Here is a 16845-nt window from a genome sequence, read left to right as displayed (position 1 = left end):
ATTCTCGTTTAGAGCTTTTCATTACTCATTTGAGAAATTTGAGGTACTAATGGGGGATGAACAGCCTAACCTCCGTTTTTCTGTTTGTACACCAGACAAAGGGGATTTTAGAATGTTGTGAAATTACAGCACAATGCCCTGCGTGCACCGGGTGGAGTTTTGTAATATAGATAGTTAGTATAAAGCGTACCAATCTACTGACACATAAGAACATATAACATTGTAAATCTGTAGGACCAATAAAGTTATCACTGGTGTGCACTAAAAATGGCTTCAGGATTACACAGGTCTTAACTTTGACTTTATGACTGAAGGCTGAGATTTTCATAGTTGCACAGGGAGTTAGATACCCAATTCTCATTATTTTCTAATTAGCATTGAAAACCCCACCTAAAATTGTTGTTATACGTAACATGATTGAACCATGTAAAATTAATCTCCTATTTAGAAACCTATTTGTATTCAAAAACAATTTTCCCATTATGTTTGTAGGCTGTCTCAAAAGGGGCCAAAATCGCAGGACAAAATACAACTTTACAGGCTCTTATAAACAAAGCTGCACTTTGCCTCAGAAGTAATGAATTCCATGTTTTGGGGGATTTTTTAAAGGCATGTAATGGTATTTAGGGCTTTTTCTGTATATGTGTGGGCGAGTGCAGGATTCCTGAAAGAAAACTAAACTATTTTATCTGGAAAATAGCAAAGTAAGATCATTAATATGATCATCAGGAACTTACCGTATATACTCGTTCATTAGCCTGTTCGTTTACAAGCCAACCCCCCAAAATGGATAGGTAAAAATAGCAAAAACTGTATAACCCTTTCCTAAGCTGAACCTATATAGGTAGTAGCTGAGGGGGGTTTCATCCCTGAGCTGGTGATGAGCCTTACATAGACACCAGGAGAGCAGTGCATTGTCTGATTGATGCTGGTACCTGAGCCTTAGTTGCTCGCCAGCTGTCTCAACAGCTTCATCGAGATTATTATAGGGGAGAGTAGCAAACCTCATGGGTGAGAGTTTAGGAGTCAAAGGAACCATTAACCATAGTCACCTTTTGGGTTTGGTCCAAGAAGCCATTTCATGATGTTCCTATTCACCCTGCAATTTTGTCAGAGGTGTGATAGGAATATTTGGTGATGAACAGTATCAAAGTTGCGAAATTTGGTAAAAGAAATAGGTCTATCTACACCAATTGTGGGCAACTTGTGGCCCATCAGGGTAATCCACTGGCAGGCCACCGGACAGTTTGTTTACATTTGCACGACCACCTACAGCTCCCAGTGGCCACGGTTTGCCATTCCTGGCCAATGGGAGCTACGGGAAGCGGTGAGGGCTGCAGGGACATGCTGGCCACCACTTCTCGCAGCTCCTGTTGGCTGGGAACAGTGAACCACAGCCACTGGGAGCTGCAGGCAGCTGTCCAAATGTAAACAAACCTGTCTGGTGGCACACCAGTGGATTACCCTGATGGCCCTCCAGTTGCCCACCACTGGTCTACACTGAACTTCTATGCTAACAGACACTTTTAGAAGAATGAGGGGAATGTGTTCATGCCAGTTTGTTTCTCGTATGTATTATTCTCAAAGCGTTGCCAGAAACTTCTTTTACCATTGCTGATACATTTCCTCTCGCCCATGTGGACGTACATAAGCTTTCAGACCCTATTTATAATAGGGTTGATGGCTTGCACTGAAGCCACTTTGCAGTGATGATGATCACAGGAGAATCTCTTTTAAATACCTTAATGCTTATATTTATATAATTTTTCCATATATAAGTATATATCTTGAAATGTTCATTTACTCTATGAACAAAGTATGTGTACTTGAAATGTTTTATATTTATGCTGAACTGATGTCAGTTTTAAAATATTATTTGTCTAAATTACTGAAGTTTAGATAGGAGCCTGAAATCAAGCCACTGATCTGTAGATCTCCAAGCTTTAGTGAGGTTTAGATCCAGACCCAGACTGTGTGACTGGAGCCCTTCTCTATTTAATTTAATTATATAACTTCATTCAAAATCTGTTGTCAATAGTAGAAAAGCTTCCAGGAATAATTCAAGCAGGCATTATCCAGTTCAACAATTTCTCAAGTGTGGGGCAGTTCAAAAGTTAGGCAGGAAGGCCCAGACAAACATCTCAATTTTTCTCCAGTGACTTAGCTCTCCTTTTAAAAAAAATAGTAAATCCCTAGCAGCTCTGGTGGAAAACAACACAGTCAAAATGTGATGCAACCAAACGGAACCACTCAGGGCTGCTGGAACAATTTGTATAGTGGGGGTGCTGAGAGCCATTCAACAAACTGTAAACCCTGTATATGATGGGAACCACTTCAAGCCAGGGAGTGCAGTGGCATCCCCCACACTCCTAGTTCCAACACCTATGGAACCACTGCCAACGAATGGAAACATTTCTGAGGATTGGATAAAGTATCTTTCTCTTCATGCGCCTCTAAACTTCCTGCTTCCATCTGCAATGGAAGTAAATGAGGCAGACTAGCAGTTATATTTCCAGTCCATAGACACAGTCCAATTGAATCAATGTGAATTTTGCCATTTACTTCTTTAGGTGCAGGAGCACATCCTAATACTGTGAATAAGCAACCTGATTTTTTTTGAAGCTTATATAAACTGAGCCCATAAATCTTTTAAGGTTAGATCACTAACAGGCTGTCCAAACTAAGAATAAAAGAAGATCCTGGCATATGTAAAGAATGGGCAATTACAATTTATTTCTCTTACAGCTTCACTGAAAATTGTGCTGCCCAAGTACTCTCTGCATTTTACAGTGCACAGGAGATTGACCTTCAGAAAGTAAGGGTCATCAGTTTATATTTGCAAATCAACACACAGCATTAGGTCTCAATTTTCAGAGTAATACACTCCACTTGAGTGCACGGATCCACACACCTACTGTAAATTGTAGGACTGGGGCCTTATTTTCAATTTTCCTATCATTACCAATTACTGAAAGTTCTTTAAATTATGTCCTGTACTTTTTAAAATGATTGAAAATATTACTTACAGTTAAACATATTTCAATATTCAGAAAGTGTGCATGTGTGGCGGAGGGTTGTTTAGTTTTTCACATGTACACTAGAGTTATATTTATTTCATCATAGGCTGCATGAAGTCCTTAAAACAGACTTTGATTAAGAACCTCAAGTGGCACTTCTTTATTATTATCCTTAGTATTTGCCACCCAGCCTTTGATCCTTTTGTATTCCAGTAATCCCAAATCTTTAAATCCTTAGAGAATTCAACAGTTTAAAAAAAAGATTTAGCTTTACAGAAATTCTAACACCCTTCCCCCATAAACCTATACTTTCATGATTAGAGATGAAAGAAAAACCTATTTTTTAAAAGAAATAAAAGATGATTATTAAAGATCAGAATGTGACTCGATGAAAGAAATTATTCCATAACTGTTTCATAATGTTTGAAAAAGATAATTTAGAATAATTGCTCTGACAACTGTCTAATTGTATTGTGATTTGATGTTTTAAAGTAATTTTAAAATGTATCACATTTTTGACGATTAGGCAAGATAAAATACAATTGATATGAACTGCAATTTATAAAAACATTTATAGTTTAATAATGAAATTAACACAAATTACTGGTTGCTGTACTGCCAAACATATGTACAAAGAGCTTGTATGTGGACAATTTAGCATCCTCTACAGCATTCAGAACAGTTTTAACAAATGTCAGTAAATTAACAATTTTGAGAAGTCTTTTCTTTATCTCCAGAATGCTGAAGAAGTGCAAGTTTCCAAACATTGCTCTGCTACTGTGTCTTCAGCCTAATCTGCAAGGACTAGTATTCAATCTCCATGCACTATCAATCCTTGGCTTCTCTTCTGAAACTGCCAACTTTGATGATGGCAAAAATACATTGTTAGGAAATTAGATATAAAGAAATCACCTTGGAATAAGAAGTCCTTTAATTGTTCATGCAATTCATGACTTTTAAAGGGACGAAGGCCACAAAATTAAGGTGTGATTTAAAGGATTGTATTTGTATTCATCTTTGCAGGTAACCTAAACTTAACCCAAAACAACTGTTGCTCGGCATTCAGCTATTTGAGAGGATAGGACATAGGAAAGTTAATTGCTGAGGAAGATCTAACAATTAACATGCGAGCTGAACCAAACAATTTCATGTTCTGTAGTAGTGGACTAATTCCCTTTCACCAATGTTATTCAGGATTGTCTGCAAAGGATTTCTGAGTTTTTTTTTTTTTCACGCTTTTTTTTCATTGCTTATTTATGATGTGTTAAAAGTTGCAAAATGGAGGGCTTGGTATTTTTTGCATATTTTTTTCAGCAGTGGCTTTGCCTACAGTGAAGATTTCAACCACCAGTGGCCAATCCTTTACCTTAGCCAGTTTGAACTCCTCTCCCACCCCCCTAGTGTAGGCAGAACTGCTATACATCATGATTTGCACCACACCTGCTTGAAACTGGAGAAGGTGCTCTGGTGCAGATCACAACTTTTAGAGCCTTTCCGCATCTACATAGACAACAGATTTTTATTCTGACCTTTTCTTGGATTAATACACAAAATTAAATGCAACACTCCAGAAGTATTTACAATAGTCTTGCTAGTAATTTAGGGAGAGATTTTCAAAAGCACAAAGGTCAGGCAGGTGTCCCAGTCCCATTAAAAATCAGTGGGAGTTGGTCACTTAACTGCTTTTTTTGTCTCTGAAAATCTCCTCCTTAGTACTGAAACACACTGTCTCCTGGTGGCTGCAGCTCTGTAAACAGTCCACTGGAGAATTCATATGGACCCACCTGCTTTTTGTCATATTAGTATTAAAAAACAAGCAAACATGCACCACCCCAGAATGTGGTGTTTGAGATAAATATTTTACAAGAGATCCTGAAAAACTGCTCTGAGACCTCACTGTGACAAATTTAGTATAAAAGATTGTAAAAATAATAGAAGTCACTGGGAAAATGACAATGGAGCTATCAGCATGGAGGCGATAATTCAGCCACTGACTAAAATTGAAATGGGTAAGGAAAGAATAAAGAATAAGGGCAATGAATAAACCTGATTCATATCTGGATAAAACAAAGTATCACTTAGCACAGCTGGAAATAGACTTTGATGTAAGATTACAGAAAGTGTAAGGAGAGGTTAAAGCTTTGAAAGTTACCCTGAAGTTAGCTCTCATTTCACCCTCCATTACTGCTATCTATGTGGGTTTCTACCCCTTTGTAATCAGGAACTATTGGTTGGCTGTCTCCTGAAAAGGTCATCCTTCCTAAGACAGGTACAAAACCCATGCACTTGTGATGATAAAGGTTCCTGGGATAAAAAATTTGCTTGTAAATTATAGAACATTAAAATCCTTTCAAAAAAAGAAAATAAAATCTGAGAGATCAAACAAAACCAGTAATGTAACCATTCCTTTTTCCTTTTTAAAAAGGTGCTATTGTAACTTGTAACATAGTAGGCCAATGCTCAAACCACTGAGCTATCTCTCTCCATTACTGTCTTAGGCCCATCAGATTGTGTGCCTGCCATAGGTGCTCAAAGGGGGAACATGGGCAGGGGAATTTCTCCTCCCTCCAATCTGGCTCACAATTCCTCTAGGCAAAATTGAACCACAATCTGGCCATTAGTAGAGATGCTTAGTCTTCAAAGCTGCCTAAGAGGGAGGGAGCAAGTATCCTGCCCATAACCATGCTTCACAGTCAAGGCCCACTCCAGGTTTTTTGCCACCCCAAGCAAAAAAAAAAAAAAAGCCAGAGTGCCGTCGCCGAAGCAACAACAAAAAAAGGACCAGCGTGCCGCCCCTTGAAAAGTGCCGCTTGGGATTCTGGTGCCTAGAGCCGGCCCTGTTCACAGCCTCCCTGCATCTCTCCTGCAGGTATGTGGTGTTAAGGAAGATCTGTGCACAATTCCTTCCTGAAGCTGCTCCTGGGGTGGTGCAACTATATACTACCCCTTATTCAGGGCTAGCTGTAAAACCACAATCTATCCCCGAGTTACTGATGCCTTACTTGAAGGTGATATTCAAGTACATTAAGCAGAGCTAACCAGCCACCCTACCAGAGCTTGGAACAGAAAACCATGCAGTTAGCAAAGAGATAGAACAAGTATAACCAAGCACAGATAGGCAACTCCAAATGAAGTCAATGGAAGCAGTGGTTGCTCAGCACCTCTGAAAATCAAGCCATGGTCACCCAAAATTAGTAGATGCCTTGAAAATGTGGCTGCAGGCCACATCCACAGTCAAACATCAAATTTATGCCAGAGCCAAGAACAGAACCAGACTCCCTTGTCTTAACTACAAGACCATACTTTCTCTCTCCAGAGGCAAGATCTTGGTGTTTCTAACTGGTCTGAAAAAGATGAAGGGAGGCTAGCGTGTGGTCAAGCAGATGGCACATATGAATTTCTGCCCCACATCACCTTCATATGTCTGATATAGTAGAGTGGGTATTTGTCTCATTAACTACAGTGAAAATATATGGGGACAGATCCTTGATCCAGGCTAAATCTGGCTTTAAAGTTGCCATTGTTGGCATAAAGCCCTTGGGGGCACAGTGGATGTTTCAAGGATGGGAAGGGCCATATTCAGAGTGTGCTGGTTGTGGGAAGGACTAAATATTAGCTGGCATTCTTTGTGGGACTGGTCTAGTCAGTATAATTTAAAATAGCCCTTAGTTTGCCCTAAAGAATACTGAGGAAAATTTCCCCCCGGTACCAGCTGCAAGAGCTGGCAACAGAAAGGTATCAGAGCCCCTTTTCCTAATGCTCAGTGCAGCTGAAGATCTAGCTTAGGCATGCAGGTGTACGGCTCTCCTATGATTTGGAGTGCAGGGACACAAAGGAAGAGTGTACTTCTATGCAGCTGACCTCCCAGTTCCAGTTACCATCTGCCAGAAGGTCCATTGAAGAAAAAAAGGGGGGGGGGGAAACCCATCCTCTTAGAAAGATCTCTTTTATTGACTGGAAATCAACAAAGCAAAAGAACTCTACCTCAGCAGACCTCCCAGTGTTGATGGACTGGCTACAAATATAATCACAGAGTGAGCTATGGGCTTAATTTCCAGAACAGCACAATTAGACTCCCGCCACCCCTGGGAAATAGAGAGTAGTGCCCTAGAAGCCTCCTTCCCCTAAAAGCTGACTTTTTTATAGGCCCCTTTATTAGCAAAGGACATGCAGCTGCTCCAAAGCTATGCTTCCTGGACTCCTCAGAGTTGAAAAGGAATAATCCTGTGTCCTAGCACAGCGATTGACATCTATTCCCATTTTGCCTTGCATTTTGGACATCTACACTATGCAAGCCATTTTATTTGAAATGAAATATTTTTGAACTAACCAGTGAGTTTGACGTGTATCTTACAACAAATCTTGAAGGAAAACACTCACCAAGAGGTGCATTTCACAGACATTCAGAACTAACTTTTCTCAACTCCTGGTATTTATGAAACTTTTGAAATCACCTTTACAAAAATGCAAGTTGCAGCCCTGACTATAAATTAATTATTCTTCACATGATGCATAAGAGTACAAGGGGTATGATTCTCTTCTCGCTTCCATCTACTTTACACCAGTGTAATTGATTTCAGTGGAGCTTCTCCTGATTTATCACAGCATGAAATCATAATCAGGCCCAAGTTGTACCCAAAAAAGGTGTCTTGGAAGGTAAAGAACATACAGGCTTCAACCTACAACTCAATGTCCTCCAGGACTGCCATCCTCAAGGACACATTCTTTTTCTAAACGTTTATACATCTGCCATTTTTCCTCTACAACTTTGATTTACCCTAGGGATCCTCCCCACTTTTTCTGCTTTCTCACTATGACAAGGAAAGAATGCAGAAACCTAAGAGATGGACCCATTAAAGGCTTAATTTAATAAAATATATTAATTGTATGAAAACCCTATAGAGTTATATGTAACAGCTCAAGGGGAAAATAGGCCAGGAGAACCCAACTGCAGAGTTTGCTTCTTCCAATTTGTCACTCTCAGAGAGAAAAGACTTGGATATTTTTACCTTATGGTGATACTTTTGGCCAAGTTTTCTCTGGAACTAGGAGGAACAGCAGAGATTGCAACTAACTGTTGGACTCCATTTTGAATGAGACAGGAGGCTACTATTTATATCTTTATATAGCACCATCTAATGTTAGAAATGTAGTATTTCAAGGGAGGCTACCCACTGAAACTGCATGGAGACATGGCAGTTGCTGAGAGGTTAGAAATAATGAGGCATAGAGACATGGTCTCCAGCCATAGGCATTTGCTCTATAGCCTGGAATTTGAGCTGAGTTCAGCAGCCTTGCTCCAGCTGTAGGAGTTTATTCCATTTTAGGAATCATCTTCACTAGATGCTGAGGGTGGAATTCATGGGGGGGACTCATATGTATACCTGCCACTTTAGGCACTACTGTTATTTACAAAACCTCTGTTCAGCTCCGCCTAACCCTGTTGGTGCATATATTTCCACTGTTAAAGTTCCCAAGGTTCTCAGTTGTGGTGGCTGGGCATGCACAATGCTGCCTAAGTCCTGACAGTGCCCAGCAGCTAGACCCCTAACTTATGTCTAGGCCCCAGTGGGATTCACAAACAATGAGTTTCCCTGCATAGCTTACCTTCAAGGCCCAATGTGGTAGATGTACTCAGAGAACATCTAAACTCACACAAACCGACCGGGGAGGAACTCATGCCCTCCTTCTAACATTTAACTCAGTGGTCAGAGCTCTAACCCAGAACATAGAAGATCTAGGTTCAATTCCCCACTCTGTCTGATACAGAGCAGGGGAACTGAAACCTGTGTCTTCCATTAATGTGCCTTAACCACTGACCTAATAAGTCACTCTCACACTTTTTCTCTGGCCCATTACATATTTAATTATAGATTGGAACAGCTTCAACAGAAGAACCTGCTCCAATAATTCTCCATAGCTCTGCGGCTAAGGTAACGTCCTGGGGTATAAGAAACTGAAGTTCAACTTCCTGTACCCCAGCAAGGGGGGAATCAAACTCAGGTCTTCTGCAAATGGGCAAAGGTAAGAAGTCAGGATTTAGGTCTGCTTAGACTTCAGCTCACAGTTGCTAAGCTTCTTGCCCTTATTGGATTTTATGAATAAATGACTATTTCATATGACTTGTTATGGGAACTTTGTAAAGGCAATTAATGTATTGTTGCTCCTTCTTTGATCTGAGTCAAATTTTAGGGCCCTGGAGATGTAGATAGAAATTGGTGATAGTCAGGTACTTCTCTGATGCAGTTTTGTTTATTTACAAAGCATGTACAAAGCTCTGTGTCTCTGAAAGCAGAAGGGAACAAATAGCACAAAAGGCTTCTTTTGCTCACAGCACTAAGGACACTCTTTTCAGCCTTTACACCAACCCAAAAACCTCTCTCCAAGTTTATTCCAGAGTCAGACACCATGCAGTCAGCTGCTTCTTGAGGCTGTCCATTTCCCCCCCTAGTTTTCTGTGTTCTCCCCTCTCTCTTTCACACACACACACACTCATCCCTACCACAAAATATTCAGCAAAATCTCCTGGGTGTGTGTTCACCTATTCCCTTTCTCAGGGCCAGCTTTAGGACCTGCGGGGCCCGATTCAAATACCCGGCCATAGTCCGGGTCTTCAGCAGCACTTCGGCGGTGGCGGGTCCTTCACTTGGCTCCGGATCTTCCACGGCACTGAAGGACACACACACACACACACATGCCGAAATGCCGCCGAAGACCCAGAGCGGACCGCCGCTGGGTGAGTAAAAAAAATTTAAAAGGTGCCTAAGGTGCGGGGCCCTCTTAAGTGTGAGCGCGGGGCCCGATTCTGGGGAATCAGCCTAAAGCCGGCCCTGCCCTTTCTCTTAGGTGGGGACCTATCCATACAGTTATGTTGACTGAAGAGTGAGTTCATACCTCTCAATGAGATCTTAACTCAACCCATAACAAGGTTTCACTCAGCTCATAACAGCATTGTAATGGACCAGCTGGTGGCTCATTACTCTGGGAACCTTTCCACCACTCTGGCTAAGCTAGAGGGAAAGGATTTACCCAGAATTGTCCATTTCAACATGCTCCAGCACAGAGCTCCATAATCTCGAGAGTGCAGGAGAACAAGAAATATCCTGACATCAGAGGGGACCTGGCTCTAGAGTCAAGTTGAAGCTTTGCAAGAGCAGGCGCATCAGGTCAGAGGCAGCAGCAGCCCAGAATCTGGTTATGGAGGGAAGGCTAGGTAGCAAGCAGTTTGAAAGTTAGGACTGGAAGGCTGAGAGCTGGCAAAGATGAACCCTGCTGCTGGCAGGGGGACAGCAGTAGCCACAGCAGGAGAGAACAGATCTACAGTCATGAAAATAGTGTGGAGCAGCTTCAATGAGACATGTTTTTTCCTTATACCCCTACCTCTAGGGGTTGCATTAGGAAGTTTTGTTTTGATCACCCTGCTCATTATGATTTTAAGTATTGTTCCGAAAGTATTTACACTAGTTTCTGGCAGCCCCAGTAAAGGAATTCTCTGTTAGCTGTTGCTTTTGAGTATTTATGGGAACCTACTGAGGCCTATTGTCTGTAGAGCCTAATGCTTGGAGCACATACAGTGCTCTTCTCCAAGTTTGTGGTATGCAGAACACTACCAGACATCAGAGTACTGGAACACTCACAACACCACCTTGCACTGGGGTCAGAGACAGAATGTTTATGGGAATGTAAAATCCCTAGTATTTTATACTTTACAAAAATAGCTGTTGTCTGCACTTACTGTGTTCACTGTTTCCATGAGTCCACAACATATATCTCCTGCTCTTCGCCCATAATGTGACAATCACTAGAGCCCTTTCACCCTCTCCATCATCCTCAAAGCCTCATGTCACCATCTTCATCCTTCCAGTAGAACAGCATTGCAGGTTCCTTTGGAACCTATCAGCGCTACATCTTCATTAGCCATGGAGGATTACTAAAGAGTGGCAGTGAAGTATTCCTTTCCCTTAGGAGCTGCGTGCACTTGGCTCCAGTGTGGTCAAAGCTGCTACCTGCCCTCCAAACTAGACACCAAATCCAGGAACTATACTCCAGACATAAGCACAGCCGAGACATGAGCTGACCCATAAATCAACCATTTTAATTTGATTCAGGTTGAAATTTGACCTACAGATTTTCAGCCTGGATAGCAAAATTCTTTCCGTAAGAAAAAGGGATGAAATCAGTTCAACCATTTTTTCTCAGTTCACTTACACTAAATGGTCTATTGTTACAAACCCTTCATTAAAATGCATAAGGTTAAAAACGTTCAGCCAGTTGAGCAATCAGATTAGCAGAACATTCTTAAGTGCTTTATAATGACAATGAAGATCTCACTTAAACCTACAAAAGAAAGGTAAGTAAGGCAATTCAAATTCAGTTGGTTCATCCTTAGAGCAACTCAGCATATAAAATATACTGTAAAATATCACATATATTAATATATTACACACACAACATTTTAAAAGAACACTAAGGTTGCAAAGTCACTCAGAAGGTAGGGAATGCTAGTATTATGATTTCCTTTACAACCTTAATTTGTCCCCATTTTACATATGTTTATCATATAGTCTTTAATTACATGATCACATATTATTTTTTGCACAGGATCTCTGCCTCCTTCAGTGCACAGAATGGGCCTGCTTTGGGGATGGAGCAGGGTTGTGTAGTGAAGGAGGCTTTTGCCTGTAGAAACTAAACAGCCCTAATACCTACCTCTCTCATTTTCCTAGAGCGGGTCTTGCCAAAATGGTGCTCCCTGCTACCCCTCACCCTTGGCCTGGCAGACCTTATCATTGGGCCTCTGCCCTATGAGCCTCCCTAGACCACTCCCATGCACCATCTGAACCAGCTGCGAGACATGTAGCTGGTCTCTCTCCAAACTGCACCCAGGAAACAGCTGTACATGCTCATGCTCCCCACCCTTCATTTCTTCACCCTCATGTCCTGTCCTGACACCAAGTGGCAGGACTTCTTACACCCAAAGAGGGTAAGGGACCCAGTGGCCCAGTCCGTATTCCATCCTGGTCCTACGGCCCACTGGGAGATTAGTTGGCGGCTCCTTTGCAGAGCCATGAGCACATGTACCTGGCACGGTTCACAATCTCCCCCGACACCCGCTCTTTCTGTGAAGAGAGGGAGATCCTGGTGCACATTTACATGAAGTGGCCAGGTTTCAGCCCCTCTTTTGGTGCCTCCAGAAACTCCTCCTTAAGTTCTGGCTACACTTTTCCCCGCACCTCCTGATTTATGCACACCCTGTAGCCCCACCAAGTTGTGCAACCTCCTCGTCAACTTCCTCCAGGTGCTGAACAAGGTGGCCGACCAGCATACTAGGAGGGGGAAGTTAGTGTGTGTGTGGGGGGGGATGTGTGCTCTGCGATTGTAGGGCCTATTTCCACTCTTCCCTCAAGTCACGTCTCATGGATATGATAGAGGTCTATAAAATCATGACTGATGTGAAGAAAGTAAATAAGGAAGTGTTATCTACTCCTTCTCATAACACAAGAACTAGGGGCCACCAAATGATGTTAATAGGCAGCAGGTTTAAAACAAACAAAAGGAAGTATTTCTTCACCCAACACACAGTTAACCTGTGGAACGCTTTGCCAGAAGATGTTGTGAAGGGCAAGATTATAACAGAGTTCAAAAAAGAATTAGATTGTAATAGGGTTCATGACCTGCCCCTCTTCCTGGGGCCTGCTAGCCCTCTGCAATAAGGCTCAGAGAGACCTCAGGGTTGTGCAACACCTATGTATTTACTTACTGTTGTCCCACCACCAGTGTCCATCTATAAATAAGCTTTACAAGTTTGGTTACCTCCTTTACAGGCAGTCAGCCTTCAGCTAAGAGGCCTTCAGCCCCCTCCCTGACTGACTTCTCCCCTGCTGCCCCTTTCCTTCTGGTTCCCCCCAGCCTTTTTAACCCTTGGCTTGTGAGGCCAGTAGGTGTTGCCAATCCTAAGGCCAGCATCAGGCCTTTTCCGTCAGCCTCAATTTGCTTCCCTTGATTGGAGCTGACTGGGCAGGGGCTAATTAGGTGCTTCTGCACCAGCACCCTGCTACATAGATAAGTTCATGGAGGATAGGTCCAATCAATGGCTATTAGCTAGGATGGACAGGGATGGTGTTCCTAGCCTCTGTTTGCCAGAATCTGGGAATGGGCAACAGGGGATGGATCACTTGATGATTACCTGTTCTGTTCATTCCCTCTGGGGCACCTGGCATTGGCCACTGTCAGAAGACAGGATACTGGGCTAGAGAGACCTTTGGTCTGACCCAGTATGGCCATTCTTATGTTCTCTGGGCAGAGTTCTTCTGGGCTGTGTCCACTGACTCCCTAGACACCTACAAAGAGCAGTGGGTGCTGTCTGGGGTTCTCTGCTCAGTGTCCCCCTCTGGATCCCTGATTTTGAACCTGTGACACCCCCTTTCATCCCTGTTTTTTTTTCATTAGTTGTCCCTGCAATTATTTGATCCCTCGGTCTGGTGGCTCCTCTCCATAGGTTGGGGGGAGGGACCTTTAAATGTAGCCAGGCCCACACTTACCCATCCCCAGTGCTTCAATAGGTGCCTTTACCATCAGACCATTGTTTAACTTCCCTGTCTCCTTGGCTACATGCCTTCCGATTTCTGCAGCAAATGAGGGTCCTTATTCCAGTCTCCTCCCACTCACCCAGCTCCTAATCCAATCTCAGTCTTCACACACACTGGCTTCCACACTCTATTTCAGCCCCCAACTCCTTATCCCAATCTACTCCCTCCTTCCTTCCACCACTCTCCTCCAGATCCAGCTTTTGTCTTCTTGTCTGTCTGCATTCCAGTCAGACTGTTCTTCCGCCATACTGCCTCGGTGCACTGAGGTCTGGTGCCACAGTATCCCTTGACAGTTGAGAAAAGCAATTGAAGGGAAAATCCTGCTCAACATCTGCATCCCTCGTTTGGACCATGCTCTGTGCAGATGGATTTTTTGATAAATTAGCAGCCAAACTGAAAGAAGTCTCCAATGAATATTTGAAAACTGAGATTTTTCAAAAGCTTATAATTTAGCCAGATTGTAACAGGGTTGACAAAAGGCACATCTCTGGCATCTGGGTAACCCCCGCCCCTATCAAATTTCAAGCTCTCCAAAGCCTGGAGGCACTAGAGTTTCTCAGTGAAATGATTGTAAGAAGCTGTTTGTTTTTTAAACATGGTCAAAACAACATATCATTCCCCAAACTTATTCTCAGAAACATCTGAACTATTTTAGTTGAAACTTTTAAAATCAATCAGCCTGAGCCAGACATCCACCATGGACATTTTTTGCCCAAATGGTTAAAGTAGGGCAGAGTTCTCAGCAATTGAAAACGGTGTCTTATAATTGGAAGAGTTGAGTAACCTTAACTATACTTGACACTGAGTTCCACCTATAATATATACACCTAGCACACATGAGAGGTGCAATACTAATATAATAATTCTATGCAAAATGTCCAGGTTTAGTTAGTGATCTACCCTTGCACATGTGCTTAGGAGCATCCACCATCCTTGTGCAGAACTATGCTTGTGTAGAACACACACTCACAAGGAGTCTCCTTGGTCCCGGCTCCCTCTGGGCATCAAATCACCCAGTGAGGAGTGAGATGGAGGAGGATTCTTTAGCTACAGCAGGAGTGGAAAGGCCAGATATAGTGTGAATTTGTATCGTCCTAGCCTCTAGGTTTTTCCCCAAAGTGGTGCGACTCTACAATGCCCCATATGCAAGGCTCTGTGCAAATTGCAAACTATAGTTTCTCCTATTTCTCTCAATACATTTTGCAGAGAAATTTTATAAATGGGGAGATTTTCAGGGCCAGGGCCGGCTCTAGGCACCAGCAAAACAAGCTGGTGCTTGGGGCGGCACATTTTTAGGGGCGGCATGGCCGGCGCCAGAATGCCGCCCCTACAAATGTGCCCCGGCCACCCTAGCTCACCTCCGCTGCTGCTGCCATGGCCTGCAAAACAGCTGATTCGCGCGCCGCTACTTGCCCTCCCTCCCAGGCTCTCAAACCTGTGAGGGAGGGGGAGCAGCGGCGCGCGAATCAGCTGTTTCGCGCGCTGCGGCGGCTCGGGGTCTCCCCCTCCCTCCCAGGCTCTCAAACCTGGGAGGGAGGGGGAGATCCCGAGCGGCCATTTCACGCGCCACTGCTCCCCCTCCCTCCCAGGCTTGGGCGCCTGGGAGGGCGGGGGAGAAGCGGCGCCCGTGCCGCGGCCACTTGGAGTCTCCCCCTCCCTCCCAGGCTCTCAAACCTGGGAGTGGGGGGGAGACTCCGAGTGGCCGCGGCGCGGCGCCGCGCCGCTTCTCCCCCTTCCTCCCTCCCTCCCTCCTAGGCTTGAGAGCCTGGCGGGAGGAGGCAGGGCTAGGGATTTGGGGAAGGGGCGGAGTTCAGGCGGGGCCGGGGGTGGGGTAATTAAATAAAGGGGGGCGGCCAAAATTGTTTTTGCTTTGGGCGGCAAAAATCCTAGAGCCGGCCCTGTTCAGGGCTATACTCTTGCAATTCTGTAGTGAGGCATGTGTTGTTTGGTGTATTTCCTAAAGCCCCAAGCTCCTAAATTGATGAGATAGCATGAGAATCTCAGGTTTAAAAACAAAAAAACCCCAAACAAACAAAAAAGTAGCCCACATTCCACGTTTGAAGAGAAAAACTTGAAGATGTGGCAAGTGCAACCTAAAGTGAGGAAAGTCTCAGAAACCAGAAAGCAAACACACCCTACCCCGCAAAAAATCATTACTTTTATAAAATCTCATGATTTTTAAGCCAGTCACGTGGTATTTTGTGGCATGACACCTGATTTTTTAATGTTTATCATTGTCAATACGGCATTGGAAATTGGAGGTGGGTGCCTAGTTCCCCTGGTCTCCCACAGAGAATCAAATCCTCAAAAGGTATGTAGATGCCTAACTCCTACTGAAATCGGTCTTGTTCTAATTGTGCAAGGTGCATATGTAGATTTTTTTTAAATCAATATTAACTCTTTTTACAGTATATCATGTTATGTGCTAACATTGTGTGATAACCTAGGGACAGACTGCACTGAGGATGGAGTGAAAAATTTCTGCCAACACTTCTGCATGTGAGTAACTTTACTTATGGGATTAATTCCATTGACATCATTGGGACTGCTCATGGGAGTAAGTGTTGGCAGGATCAGATCAATAGTTCTTAATTGTCATCCGTCTGGGATTAAAAATCAACCTATTAATGTTATTTCACCATAGTTCTTTGTATTGACAGAGAAAATAATGGCTCACAGCCAAGCGAGATAAAAGACTGCCATTGTTAACATCTCTACAGAATGGAGCTTGATGGAGAAACTGGGGAATTGCCTTGGCAATACAAAGCATTGGAAGTTCTTTACTTTTGTGTTTTTGTACAGACATACTTGATAACATATATAAAAAGTCATGTTCATAGGCATCAGGGCCGGCTCCAGGGTTTTGGCTGCCACAAGCAGCCAAAAAAAAAAAAAAAAAAAAAAAAAAAAAAAGCCATGATCACAATCTGCGGCAGCAATTCGGCGGAAGGTCCTTCGCTCCGAGCGGGAGTGAGGGACCGACCGCCAAATTGCCACCGAATAGCTGGACGTGCCGCCCCTCTCCAGAGCGGCCGCCCCAAGCACCTGCTTGCCAGGCTGGTGCCTGGAGCCGGCCCTGATAGGCATAGAATCCTTGAATTCTATGCCTTTCTAGTGTGTTTAGTCACAACACTTATCTTGATGGGGTGGGGAAATTTCGTTTGGAAAATATGGCCACGTAAAGATAAAATATAAATAATAAAACTTCTCACTTACATGCTCTACCAGTATTAACTATG

The sequence above is a fragment of the Malaclemys terrapin genome, chromosome 8 (assembly GCF_027887155.1).
Source record: "Malaclemys terrapin pileata isolate rMalTer1 chromosome 8, rMalTer1.hap1, whole genome shotgun sequence".
NCBI classification, from domain to species: domain Eukaryota; kingdom Metazoa; phylum Chordata; order Testudines; family Emydidae; genus Malaclemys; species Malaclemys terrapin.
The sequence above is the reverse complement of the archived record's forward strand: the minus strand, read 5'-3'. Positions refer to the sequence as shown.